The sequence below is a fragment of the Phalacrocorax carbo genome, chromosome 1, assembly GCF_963921805.1.
Source record: "Phalacrocorax carbo chromosome 1, bPhaCar2.1, whole genome shotgun sequence".
Classification (NCBI taxonomy): Eukaryota; Metazoa; Chordata; class Aves; order Suliformes; family Phalacrocoracidae; genus Phalacrocorax; species Phalacrocorax carbo.
In genome coordinates this window covers 158560999-158571626 of record NC_087513.1, presented here as the reverse complement: position 1 = coordinate 158571626, position 10628 = coordinate 158560999, and positions in this window count along the sequence as shown.

The window sequence follows — 10628 nt, the reverse complement described above, 5'->3', positions numbered from 1 at the left end:
TATTGGAACAAGGTAACGGTCCTCAGCCAAAATATACTGATGCTGGGTAAGTTGCTCTCTCTGCACCCATTTCTTGAAAGATCCGGCTCTCACTTTCAACATGTTAAATAAAACAGGACTAAGAACTTGGGTGGACATATTTCATTTGGTGGAGTTTAACATTTTGACCTGCCTGTCTTTAATTTTCATGCTAAAAATTTCAGGTAAGACAGGCCAATCTGGAGTAAGTTCAGTGTGCAGACCATTTAGTTGTTGTCCTATTTATGCAAAAATATTGATATTTTATATAATTAGTGGAAGTATCAAGACCTGATTGTTGTCCTTTTCCCTGAAACATAAATTTTTAACCTTTGGCTTAGATAATTTAACTATATAGGCAAACTACCGTGTAGGACGCAGTTGAATAGTTCTTACACCTATTTCTCTTACAAGCAGCAAAGAAAACAATTAAACACATATGAATATAATTGTTACCATTTATTTTCTAAATTTTTAAACCCAGAATAAACAGTAATGGTTTGCTGCAAAAACAGCTAGCTGAGGAGCTACTCTCTGCAGGTAAATCTAGATCTTGTAGGCAGATACATGTGCCGTTAGGCATTCTAGGCTCTTCCCAAGGGTGTGTCGCTGTCACTTCACACAAGTTTTGGTTCAAGGGAGATCTAGAGCATCAAAACTGCCTGCCTTAGATTTGTGCACTAGCTTCATCTTCATTGATGATTCTCAGGTTTTGGAAGTAGGAGACCTTGTTTTGCCTATTAAAAGCTGTAGTGAATTATATATTATTGTTTTTTAAACACACGAGAGCCTAATCACTGTGAATTCATTCAGTATTGTTTGACAGTGTGTGTTACTAGTAATAATTAAGTCATGTCTTGGCAAGAAAAGGTGTCTCGTAGGAGGTCCCCAAAGGCCACTTAAGCTGGTGATGGTATGTACTCACTGGAGAAAGACTATCAAGGTCCATTGGAATACTTGATGAAATCCTTAGCTGTATGAATAAGGATGGATAAGGAATCCATGCTCAAATTTGGGAGATTTAAGTAGTATTTAAAAATATCACTTAAATGCAGATTTACCATCATTATTGTATCCCCTAAAGTTAATTACCTCTCTGATTTGAGTGTGCCATATAGCAGTGTGACAGTTACCTTTTTCTTCCATAAGCTCACTGCTGCAAGGGCTGTATGAAAGCACCTCTGATATTTCATTTTTCAGGGCTACAGGAAAGAAAAAGCAACTGATCACAAAAAACAATGTTCCCGTTCCTGAATTCAGCTTGCTCTTTTCTGCACTGGGTTTGTTGTTCTGAGTTCAGTCCTGTGTTAGTCGAGCAAAGTCCCAAATCAGCAAAGATTATATATATATGTATAAAAAGGCTGCAAAAAAAAAAAGTTATTTTATTGGTATAGAGCTATTTTAATGTATGACATGAAGAGAGTAATGCCTAACTGTACCGCTTTCACAAAGCTGAGAAGAAGGGAAGAAGGCATAGTTACCAGAGGGGACAGGTGTGTAATTTACAGCAGAATAAGGTACCAAATAGGTAAAGTAGGTGACAGCAGATGGAGTGTATGTAAATATACGTGTGTATGTAGACACTTATACACAGACATGCACACACATATATATACATTTTTACAGATATATATAATAGTGAGTGACTGTAATGGCAGCTCATAACACCTCTGGAAACCTGCTTGGAGGGTAATAAGAGCAGCTTTTTAACCATCTCCTGATAACTTCATTGTTATTTTTGAGCATTGGCCATACTGCTGTTCTTTTCTGTTGTATTCATATAGTACACTGCAGCTTTTGTGACTTTGGCATTTTTACATTAGAAATTTTAAGCTTCTTCACTGCAAGACAGTGGAAGTTTTGTGGCACTCAGAACTCAATGTCTGTTACACAACTGACTGTGATTTCAGAGGATTGGATTTGTATTGCTAGAGCCAGCTGAAGATCTTCTACAGTAGGGATAGTGATTATCGGTGTAACAGGAGAACAGGATTGTTGTTGGACAGCAGAGCAAAACACTTACTTGCACAGTAAGTGTATTCTTAAGACTGCACCCAGTTTTTCTTCCATCTTGTTAAGCTTTAATTTTAGTAGAAGTCCAGAAGGGCCATAGGGAAACTTATGCACAAATGTATGAAAAGCCAGAGACTACTTTTGACTGGCTGAGGTCAGAGTAGATTTGAGTCAGGCATCATGACTTGGTTTCTCTTTGTAGATAGATATAGATATAGACGTGCATCTACATATACATGCTCAATCTAAAAACAGTGCATATATTCCTGTGGGCTTTCAGTGGGCTGAGTTTTTCAAAGACAACTTTGACAAACTAAATACAGAGCAAAGACTTGTCATATTTGACTTTTACCAGAATACTTATGATGAAAACATGTAGCGGATATATACATTATTGAACCAGCTAGCAGTGAAGCTGTTTTTGACAAGTACATTTAGGTATGGCACATTTGCAAAGTATTTCTGTGGCTTCTCCCAGAGGATAAACCAGTAATTCATAGGGATAAACAAAATGTCCAGCCACCCACTAGATGGTGGCAAGGAGCATAGATAGGTAAAATTGTATTTATAGCAGTGTATGTGTTATCTTTTTAGCAGCAGAATCAGATTAATCTGCCACCATATTCTCCCCCATAGGTAGACATTAGAGCTAATCCTGTTGAACAGTAGGAAAGTCTTTGTAGCGGTGGTCTGGGACAATTGACTTGCCCCAGTTAGCCATGCTGTAGAGCAAGAAAAGGAATAGTTGGGGGGTGTTGGGGGGTGCTAAGCGGTACAAACAGTGCCACGGTTGAGATACCCCAGCAACAGAAATATTTCCCAGTGGTAGCTGTGTTATAGAGCTGCAAAAGTGCACTGGTATCTTCACAAAAACAGAACACACATGGCAGCAAATGTATCTTGTTGCAAAGACAGAAGAGTGATCCTGGTGAGTTAGAACACCAAAACAAAAGCTATGCGACAGCTGAAGTGGCTGCCTGTGTCTTACCTCTCACTGACCTGTGCTGCGTTTCATTAGCTCCCTTCAGCAGTGGCAGGCGAGGGCCTTCACAGATATACAGTCAAAACCGTCAGCAGTGAATCCAAACTAACCCTTTGCTAGAAGGCGTTATGCATAGCATATCTAGAACACCAGGTTCCTCGTATGTTGCCGTATGGCATATGGTGGTGATGTTAAAGGAAGCAGTAAGCAGAAAACAATCTGTAGCTGACTTTGAAAAGGTGATGCTGAACACAGAAGACACCTTTACCTCTCTGTATGCCGTGTTATAAAAACAAAGAGCTACCACAAAAGGATTCTGGTGTTCCATATATGTTACACATATATCTGCTGCGAAGGGCTAGTTTGTATAAATCACTGACGGATTTGATTGCCTGTTTGTGAACACAGCTACAGAAGTGCTGAGGGATCAGCAGAATTTAACAGCAGAATTTTGCTTGCACTTATAAGTAGAACAGGGGTTCCCCCCCCCAGCACGGTATGTGGATCATAAATAACAAAACAACATGCAAAAGCTGCCCAAGAGGCAGAGTATCTGCTATTGCACTTGGTGAGGATTGGCTGCTGCAACCACTGACAGAAGCTGAATATAAGCAAAGTCAGTCTCAAATTGTTTAAGGGAAATGTTGTGCATTGCTGGAAGATTTTTTTGTTTTTTGCTATAGTCTACAGGAAGAATAACATACATAGTAAATGAATACAAGGAAACATATTGTACATGCAAGTACTTTGTCTTAACCCTAAACAAAATGTTCGCTGAGGGTTCCCAGATTTTGGTTCAATAGAAATGACCACAGTAAACTTTTGGGTATCTTTATAGACACATAAAATTTCCTTGTCACTACAAGAAATGTGGAAAAGCAAGCTGTCTGAGAGTGGTACTTTCTCACTGTCAAATGATTAACCAAATAAGTGAGTTTAATCATGAAATAAGGGGGAGCACACTGGAGGAAGAAAGAGCAATGGGAGACCATGTAACCAGGAGAGGAGAATTATTCTGACTCCACTTTAGATATCTATGATGCAGTCTGAGTCTTCATCTCTCCAGTGAATGACTAATAGAAAAGCTGGGTACTACCCCCCTACCATCCACGCAACGTATTTCGGCACAAGTGGAGCTGAGTGTGATTACCCCTTTTTAGGATGCTGGGTAGAGCACTTTCCTGTCTTTGTCAATCCCATGTTGCAAACCGCATCTTTAATCTGGATGATAGCTCATCCCCTGTTTCATTGTGCATCCTGACCTTCTCACTAGCGTAGACACTCCATATTTACCCCAGCTTTACAATATGGCTCTTTTTACTAGGAAACCCTTCCAACATTACACAATAGCTGCCATGTAAATTTGGTCTGCTGTGGTTAATGATTTCTTCCATTTAACTACCTTTCTACACAACAGATGCTAGCAGAGTGCCCTTATCTTCTGTTTCAGGCCTTACAGCACCAAGCTTACCCAGAAATAACCAAGTTTGATTTTTAAAAAAATCATATTTTTTCTTTGTATACTTTTTAAAGCACCAGTGATACACAGAGCAAGCAAACAAAAGACTCTATAGGTTGCCTGTCTGGAACATGTCATGTTCAAAGTTCTGGTAGTGTTTTTCCTAGCACACAACTCAAGTACACTAAGAAAGACTGACACCTGCAGTCACACATAATTAGGTCAAATAAAAACATCTATAGGATGATGAAGACTGAATTAGGAAGGTCTCTGCTTCAGTCACAACAGCTGGTTAAAGGTGCAAGGGCTATAACTAGCTTTCAATTCCACTCTGCATTAACAGCAATCCAGCAAATGTTGTCCAGGCCCTTTATTGTACTCTAAAAAAAGAGACCGCCCTCAAAAAAACCCAACCAACCAACCAAAAAACCCAGAAAACCAGAAAAGAACACGGGTTTGTTTTTAATTACCAGCAACAGAAATGCTATTCTGATAGTGCTGCCCACTGGATTGAGTGAACAAGGACCGTGTTGGACTTTCAACCAGACTGTGTCTCCTGAATGAGCCTTCAAACACATTTATGTTGCTGAGTCTCAAGTATATAGCATGATGCTAAGCCAGTCACACTGCTAAATATTCTTAAAGTAACAGGAGCGACTAAGCTATAAATTTGCCATTGCCCTTTTTTAAGTTTATGTCTAATTTAGATCTAAAGCTCTGGGTCACAACCATTTATTCCAACACAGCTCCTAAAAAGGCTAGGGATTTTCTCTCTGCAGTGGGAACACTGCCAAGGCGTAACATTTCCAACAGCCATTCATCTCCAGATCACAAGCAAGTATGTCTACAGGATGTGTTGAGGGCGAATCAGTGGCTTGAGGGCAAACTTGTCAAGACTAAATTTGTGAGTCACGCAGGCCAGTCTGTCAGTGTGAAGTCAGTGGAACATACCCTGCAGATCATTCAGAAGCCTAAATTTTGTCTCATATTTGATTGATCAGCATACTTGGGGACACAAAGACAAAAGCACCAGGGAGCTATTGTGTATACAGTAAATGAATGGGAGGTGGAACATACTGTGCTCACAAGTGTTGTTCTTACATGGCATTACAGACAAAAGTGTTGTCTTGTTTAACCACCACACAAACTCATAGTTTGACAATTAGCTGCCTGATATTCCTTTCATACCTGTTCTCAAGCTCCAGAGAGTTTCTGGTTATTGATAGGCTAAAGAGTGAGTGCCTCTTTTATTATGCCTTATCTTTGGCAAAGATTGCACCGTTTAAGAAATTCCTGCTTAAAAATGCTATCCTGATTGTCTCAGATTTACAATTTCTCAAGGCAAGCAATGTCTCTCTGGAGATGATGGTACCTTTTCAGATTGGTAGAATTGCAAAATCTTGCAGTGCACAAAGTGTCCTGTTTATTCCTTTTCCTCTTTGCGGGAACTGCTCCTGAAGATGTGGGAGTAGAGTTTTGAATGGGATTTATATCACCCCTTCTGAGAAGACCATCAGACAACAGACAGTGGTAAATTTACATCACTTGAAGTGGGGTTCACGTGACTAAACACATACAGCTCTTTATCTCCATCTGAGCCACTCATTCTGGGCTTCTTTATAGTCAAAATGAATAAAAATAGTCATCCCTAGACCCCCAGACTTATTTTAGAGATTTGCATTAATAGAAGATGAATTCTAGTCTAACGAAGTCTGTCTTCTTTGACAGAGGAGGACTAGAAATTATGTGTCAGTTATCAGGCATGAGATCCTCCCAAAGAGAGCTCCAGGAGCCAGCCTTGACAAAAGCCTCTCAATGCAATGGCTTTTTTATTTTTCACTTAAAATCTTAAATACATGATACAATAAGCATATAAAAAATAATGTGACACAGATAGTACATTAAGAATTCATATCTTCAATAATATGAAATGCATTAGCAATAATTATGACAATAATAACCAAGGGAGAAAAACAAATGAAAAAGAGAGAATTAAAGTTTGAATTAAAAAATGTACATTTTATCCAATATATCATTATTAGGTAGTTAAACTATTGTGGATGAATCTTACCTAATTCACCAAAATTTAAAGATAAAAACTTTAAAGAGGGGCTTGGGAGAGTCTGCAGATGGAAACCACAGCATGAGCACTGATTCAAGAGCAAAGAGGTACTGCTGCAAAACATAATTCTTCTTTTACTATTTTAACTCTGATATAAAATCAACTTTGTATATATAACAAGATATTATCAATACAAAATTGTATTAGTCTATATAAGGTGGATGAGTGAACCTATTGATAATACAAAACTGTCTCACTCTTATATGAGCTAAATGCTAAAAAGCCCATTTGAGAATGAGCTGGCTTATCTGTTTTTGCTCATAGGAAGCTCTGACACATTTCTTAATGTGTTAATGTTCTCACTACCAATGCTTTCTGGTCATCTGATTTCCTATAAATTCCTATAAAAATAAAATTTTTATCCATGTATTGTTAAGGAGCTACTTATATTATTAACATATAGTGTTTAATAAACTAGGGCCTTATATATGAATTAAGATTTATTGTTGGGTCTACAGAAAGCTCCAGATGCTGCACTTCATACCTGCCATCTATTTCTGTAATGCTTCTGAATCAAACCACAAATCCAAAGCCTTGAGGGCCATTGGGTGTGGTTGAATTGGGAAAGAAATCCAAAAGAACCCCCCATCGTATCAAAATTTGCAGTTCAATCTCATCTCTCATTTTAACACCAGTTATATACATGATCTTGAACATCATTTACTTTTCATCTCATGTTCAAACCCCTGTGGATAATTTCAACTACCTTATTCTTGCACTCCAACACTGGTCCAAAATCCATTGGCTTCAGCAGGAGTTTTTCAGCTGACTTTCAAATGAGGTTTGAATCAGGTCCTCAGTAAATATAAATCAAATACCGGGGGAAACAGTTTCCTAGGACATTCTCTGCCACGATTCTCCATTTACCATTACATTTTATAATGGCAGCCTCTTCAGCTTTTCTCTCAAAATTGCTTCAGATCAGTTGAAAGACCTTTTTCTCTTGTTAATAAAAACACATTTAAAATATCTCTTGCAATCTGGCCTGCTGTTACCAGCTGCAAAATATGCTATTACATTATGCATGATTCTTGACTGTTCAGGGTATGAAAAAACCCACCCTACCATAGTCTATTAATGATTTTAATGTTATGGGAAATGTTTGCAGTTTGCTATTCCTGAGAATATTGCAATCTAGTGATATCTACACATTCATAATATGTGTTGTTAATAAGGATACCTATTTGGTATTCAATTTGAAATTAATTTACTAAGCATCAGAGAGATCATTTTCTAGTGCACCTCTTTGCAGAGAGGCTTCACATTAAAGAGGAGTCGGGCAGGGGAGATTACTTACTGCTCTGGGGTCATGCATTACTGAGTAATTTTACATTCTCCCCCTCCCTTTCATGTTTACAGATATTGATCACTGTTGTGATTCACTGAACATAAAATGAATGCTTAACTGCATTTATTACCTTTACTAGTTATTTGAATTTTTATTCTAAAGATACACAACTGAGGAGCTATATATGAACAGTGTATTCTTTCAAAACAGATTTGGTAATGAATCTCTTGTCTTCCAAACTTCTGGCATTGGTTAGGCTTAATTTTTAGAATATCCAGCACTTCACTAGAAAATGTAAAGCTGAAGTATAAAGACAAGAAAATCAGTATTATATAGTATATAATTATGTATATGTAAACATATAATAATAAATAAAAATTAATAAAGATCAGAATGAATGCCCAGAAAATGGAAATCACTGCCTTGCAGATAGAAGCAAAACACATGAGGTTAATTTACTCAGGGTGAAAGTATTGAGCAACAGCAGACCTGCTAGTCTAACATCAACAGTATGCAAGAGGAAATCATGATGGAAGGAATAATTTATGACATAAAGGTAAATGAAAATGGTATAAAATGCGATAAGTTTTGCCAAGGGAAGTTTATGCCTGAATAACTGAATTCATTTTTTGGATAACAGATTTTATAAAGCAGAGATACATGAAAGATCTAATTTGTTTGGTAACGAATGATGGGATTCATCTGACTAAATGCACGTGTCTCCTCTGGAGATATCTATTTCTAAACTAGTCACCCCATGCTCCCTTTTTAGAAATGCCAAAAAATAGTTCCTTTTAGGGCATGACTCATCCCATCCTAAAGTAAATGTCTAAAATAAGTCAGATGAATCACACCTACAAGTGCTTATTTCTCTCGGTTGACTGTGAAGTTAGCCAGGGGTGACTAGCTCAGCTGTAGATGACCACCCTAAAGACATCTGAAGTTAAATGGGGGTAATCCCACTGAGACAGACTAATTTATGGGTAAAGCATCTGAAATGATGCCTGCCGGAAAGTGCTCATTAATAAGACAGAGGTACAAACTTTATGATAGTTAGAGAGGTTTTTAAAGTGAAGATGAAAATGGGCAATGTTCAAAAAAAGATGTAATGTGTTGAATGGAACTACCAGAAGCATTTTTCATGAATCAGCCTTGGAGTGAATCTTAGTATTTTCTTTAATGATTTTGACATGAGAAATAGGATTGAACTAATGATATCTGATGTGGAACCGGGTTGCACTGTCAATACAGAAGAGAACTAGGATGTCATACAGGAAAACTTAGATAACCTTGAGAATACAACAGTGGGAATAAGGTGAAATTTAATATAACAAAGTACAAATATTGCAGTAAGGGAAAAATCTGAAAATATTGGCCAGGTGCCTAAATTGTATTTCAGAAGAACATAGATGTGTCTAATTTTAATAGAAAAATGACAAAAAAACCCCAACCTGTTCAATCATCTGTGTGCCTAAAAAGCAATAGTTCCTCCAGCTTTCTACTGGAAATTAATTATGTGCCTGAAGTTTTCCTATTCTGCATAGTAAGAGTACTGCTTCTGTGACTGAACTGAACATTTGGGAACTTATTCCCTGCCTGCGCTTCTTTGGGAGTTACAGTCTAAAGGTACCTGAAGACTGAAGTCTTTCTAAGCATTTTCTAGTTATACCTAACAAATTAGCAGTCAGTATTGCCATATTTCAAAATCATCAGGTAGAAGCAGAATAGACAAGCCTATTTTCTTGTCAATGACACAGTTGCTTGCACGCCTGAGAGGTATGCAGCCCAACCAATGCAGAACTTAACCACCTGGTTATGAGAAAGGCACTCTTTGTTCTTCAGGGGCAGCAAAGCATTCAGGAGTCAGTGAGGCCAAAAGAATATGGTAGGAGTTTCTTGCTTGCCAGCACTGGTTTTTGCTAATGGAACAGAGGACCTAGATCTGGCTTTAAGCTTTGTTGCTCTTTTTAAATCATGACTGCTTCACTCAGGGAAGTGCTGTCAGGAACCCAGATGACTGTGATACCAGTTTGGTGGTATTGCTGCTTGGTTACTCCCTACTACTTGCTTGAACAGCGGCCCACCTGTCCTAAGAGGTGAGGGGTTACAGTTCCCTTCTGCCAATAGGCAGTTACAAACCTGAACCCTGGTCGCTGTGAGAAAACTGAAACACAAGTGTCTTATTGATCTCGTAAATGTTCTAATCATTAATCTGTTCCTGAAGACAGGCAGATTATTTATTGGCCATCTTTTCAACCTGACAAGCCAATGGCAATGAGGATCATCTGTTGAAATGTTGCCCAGAGAGGCCCCGTCCCTGGAAACATTCAAGGTCCGGTTGGATGGGGCTCTGAGCAACCTGATCTAGTCAAAGATGTCCCTGCTCACTGCAGGGGGGTTGGACTAGATGACGTTTAAAGGTCCCTTCCAACAAAAACCATTCTATGATTCTATGAATACAGAAGTCTACCCTTAAATATTTGTCTAGAAACCATCTATAGGAACACCTAGAATGTGATCTGTGACTTGTTTCATCTCAGATAGCTAAAAGTAGACAAATTAATCTTTCTGGGAGTGCTTATTTCTCTCCTTTGAGTATCTATGGAGCCTAGCTATCTCATCGAGACGTAGATTCTATAGATAAGACATTACAGGTCTGTGTGTTTGTAACAGGTACTTCAATTCAAAAGATTGGTTTTTTGCCTCTGAATCCATTTCACAGCTGATCATATGCCTGCATTCAAAA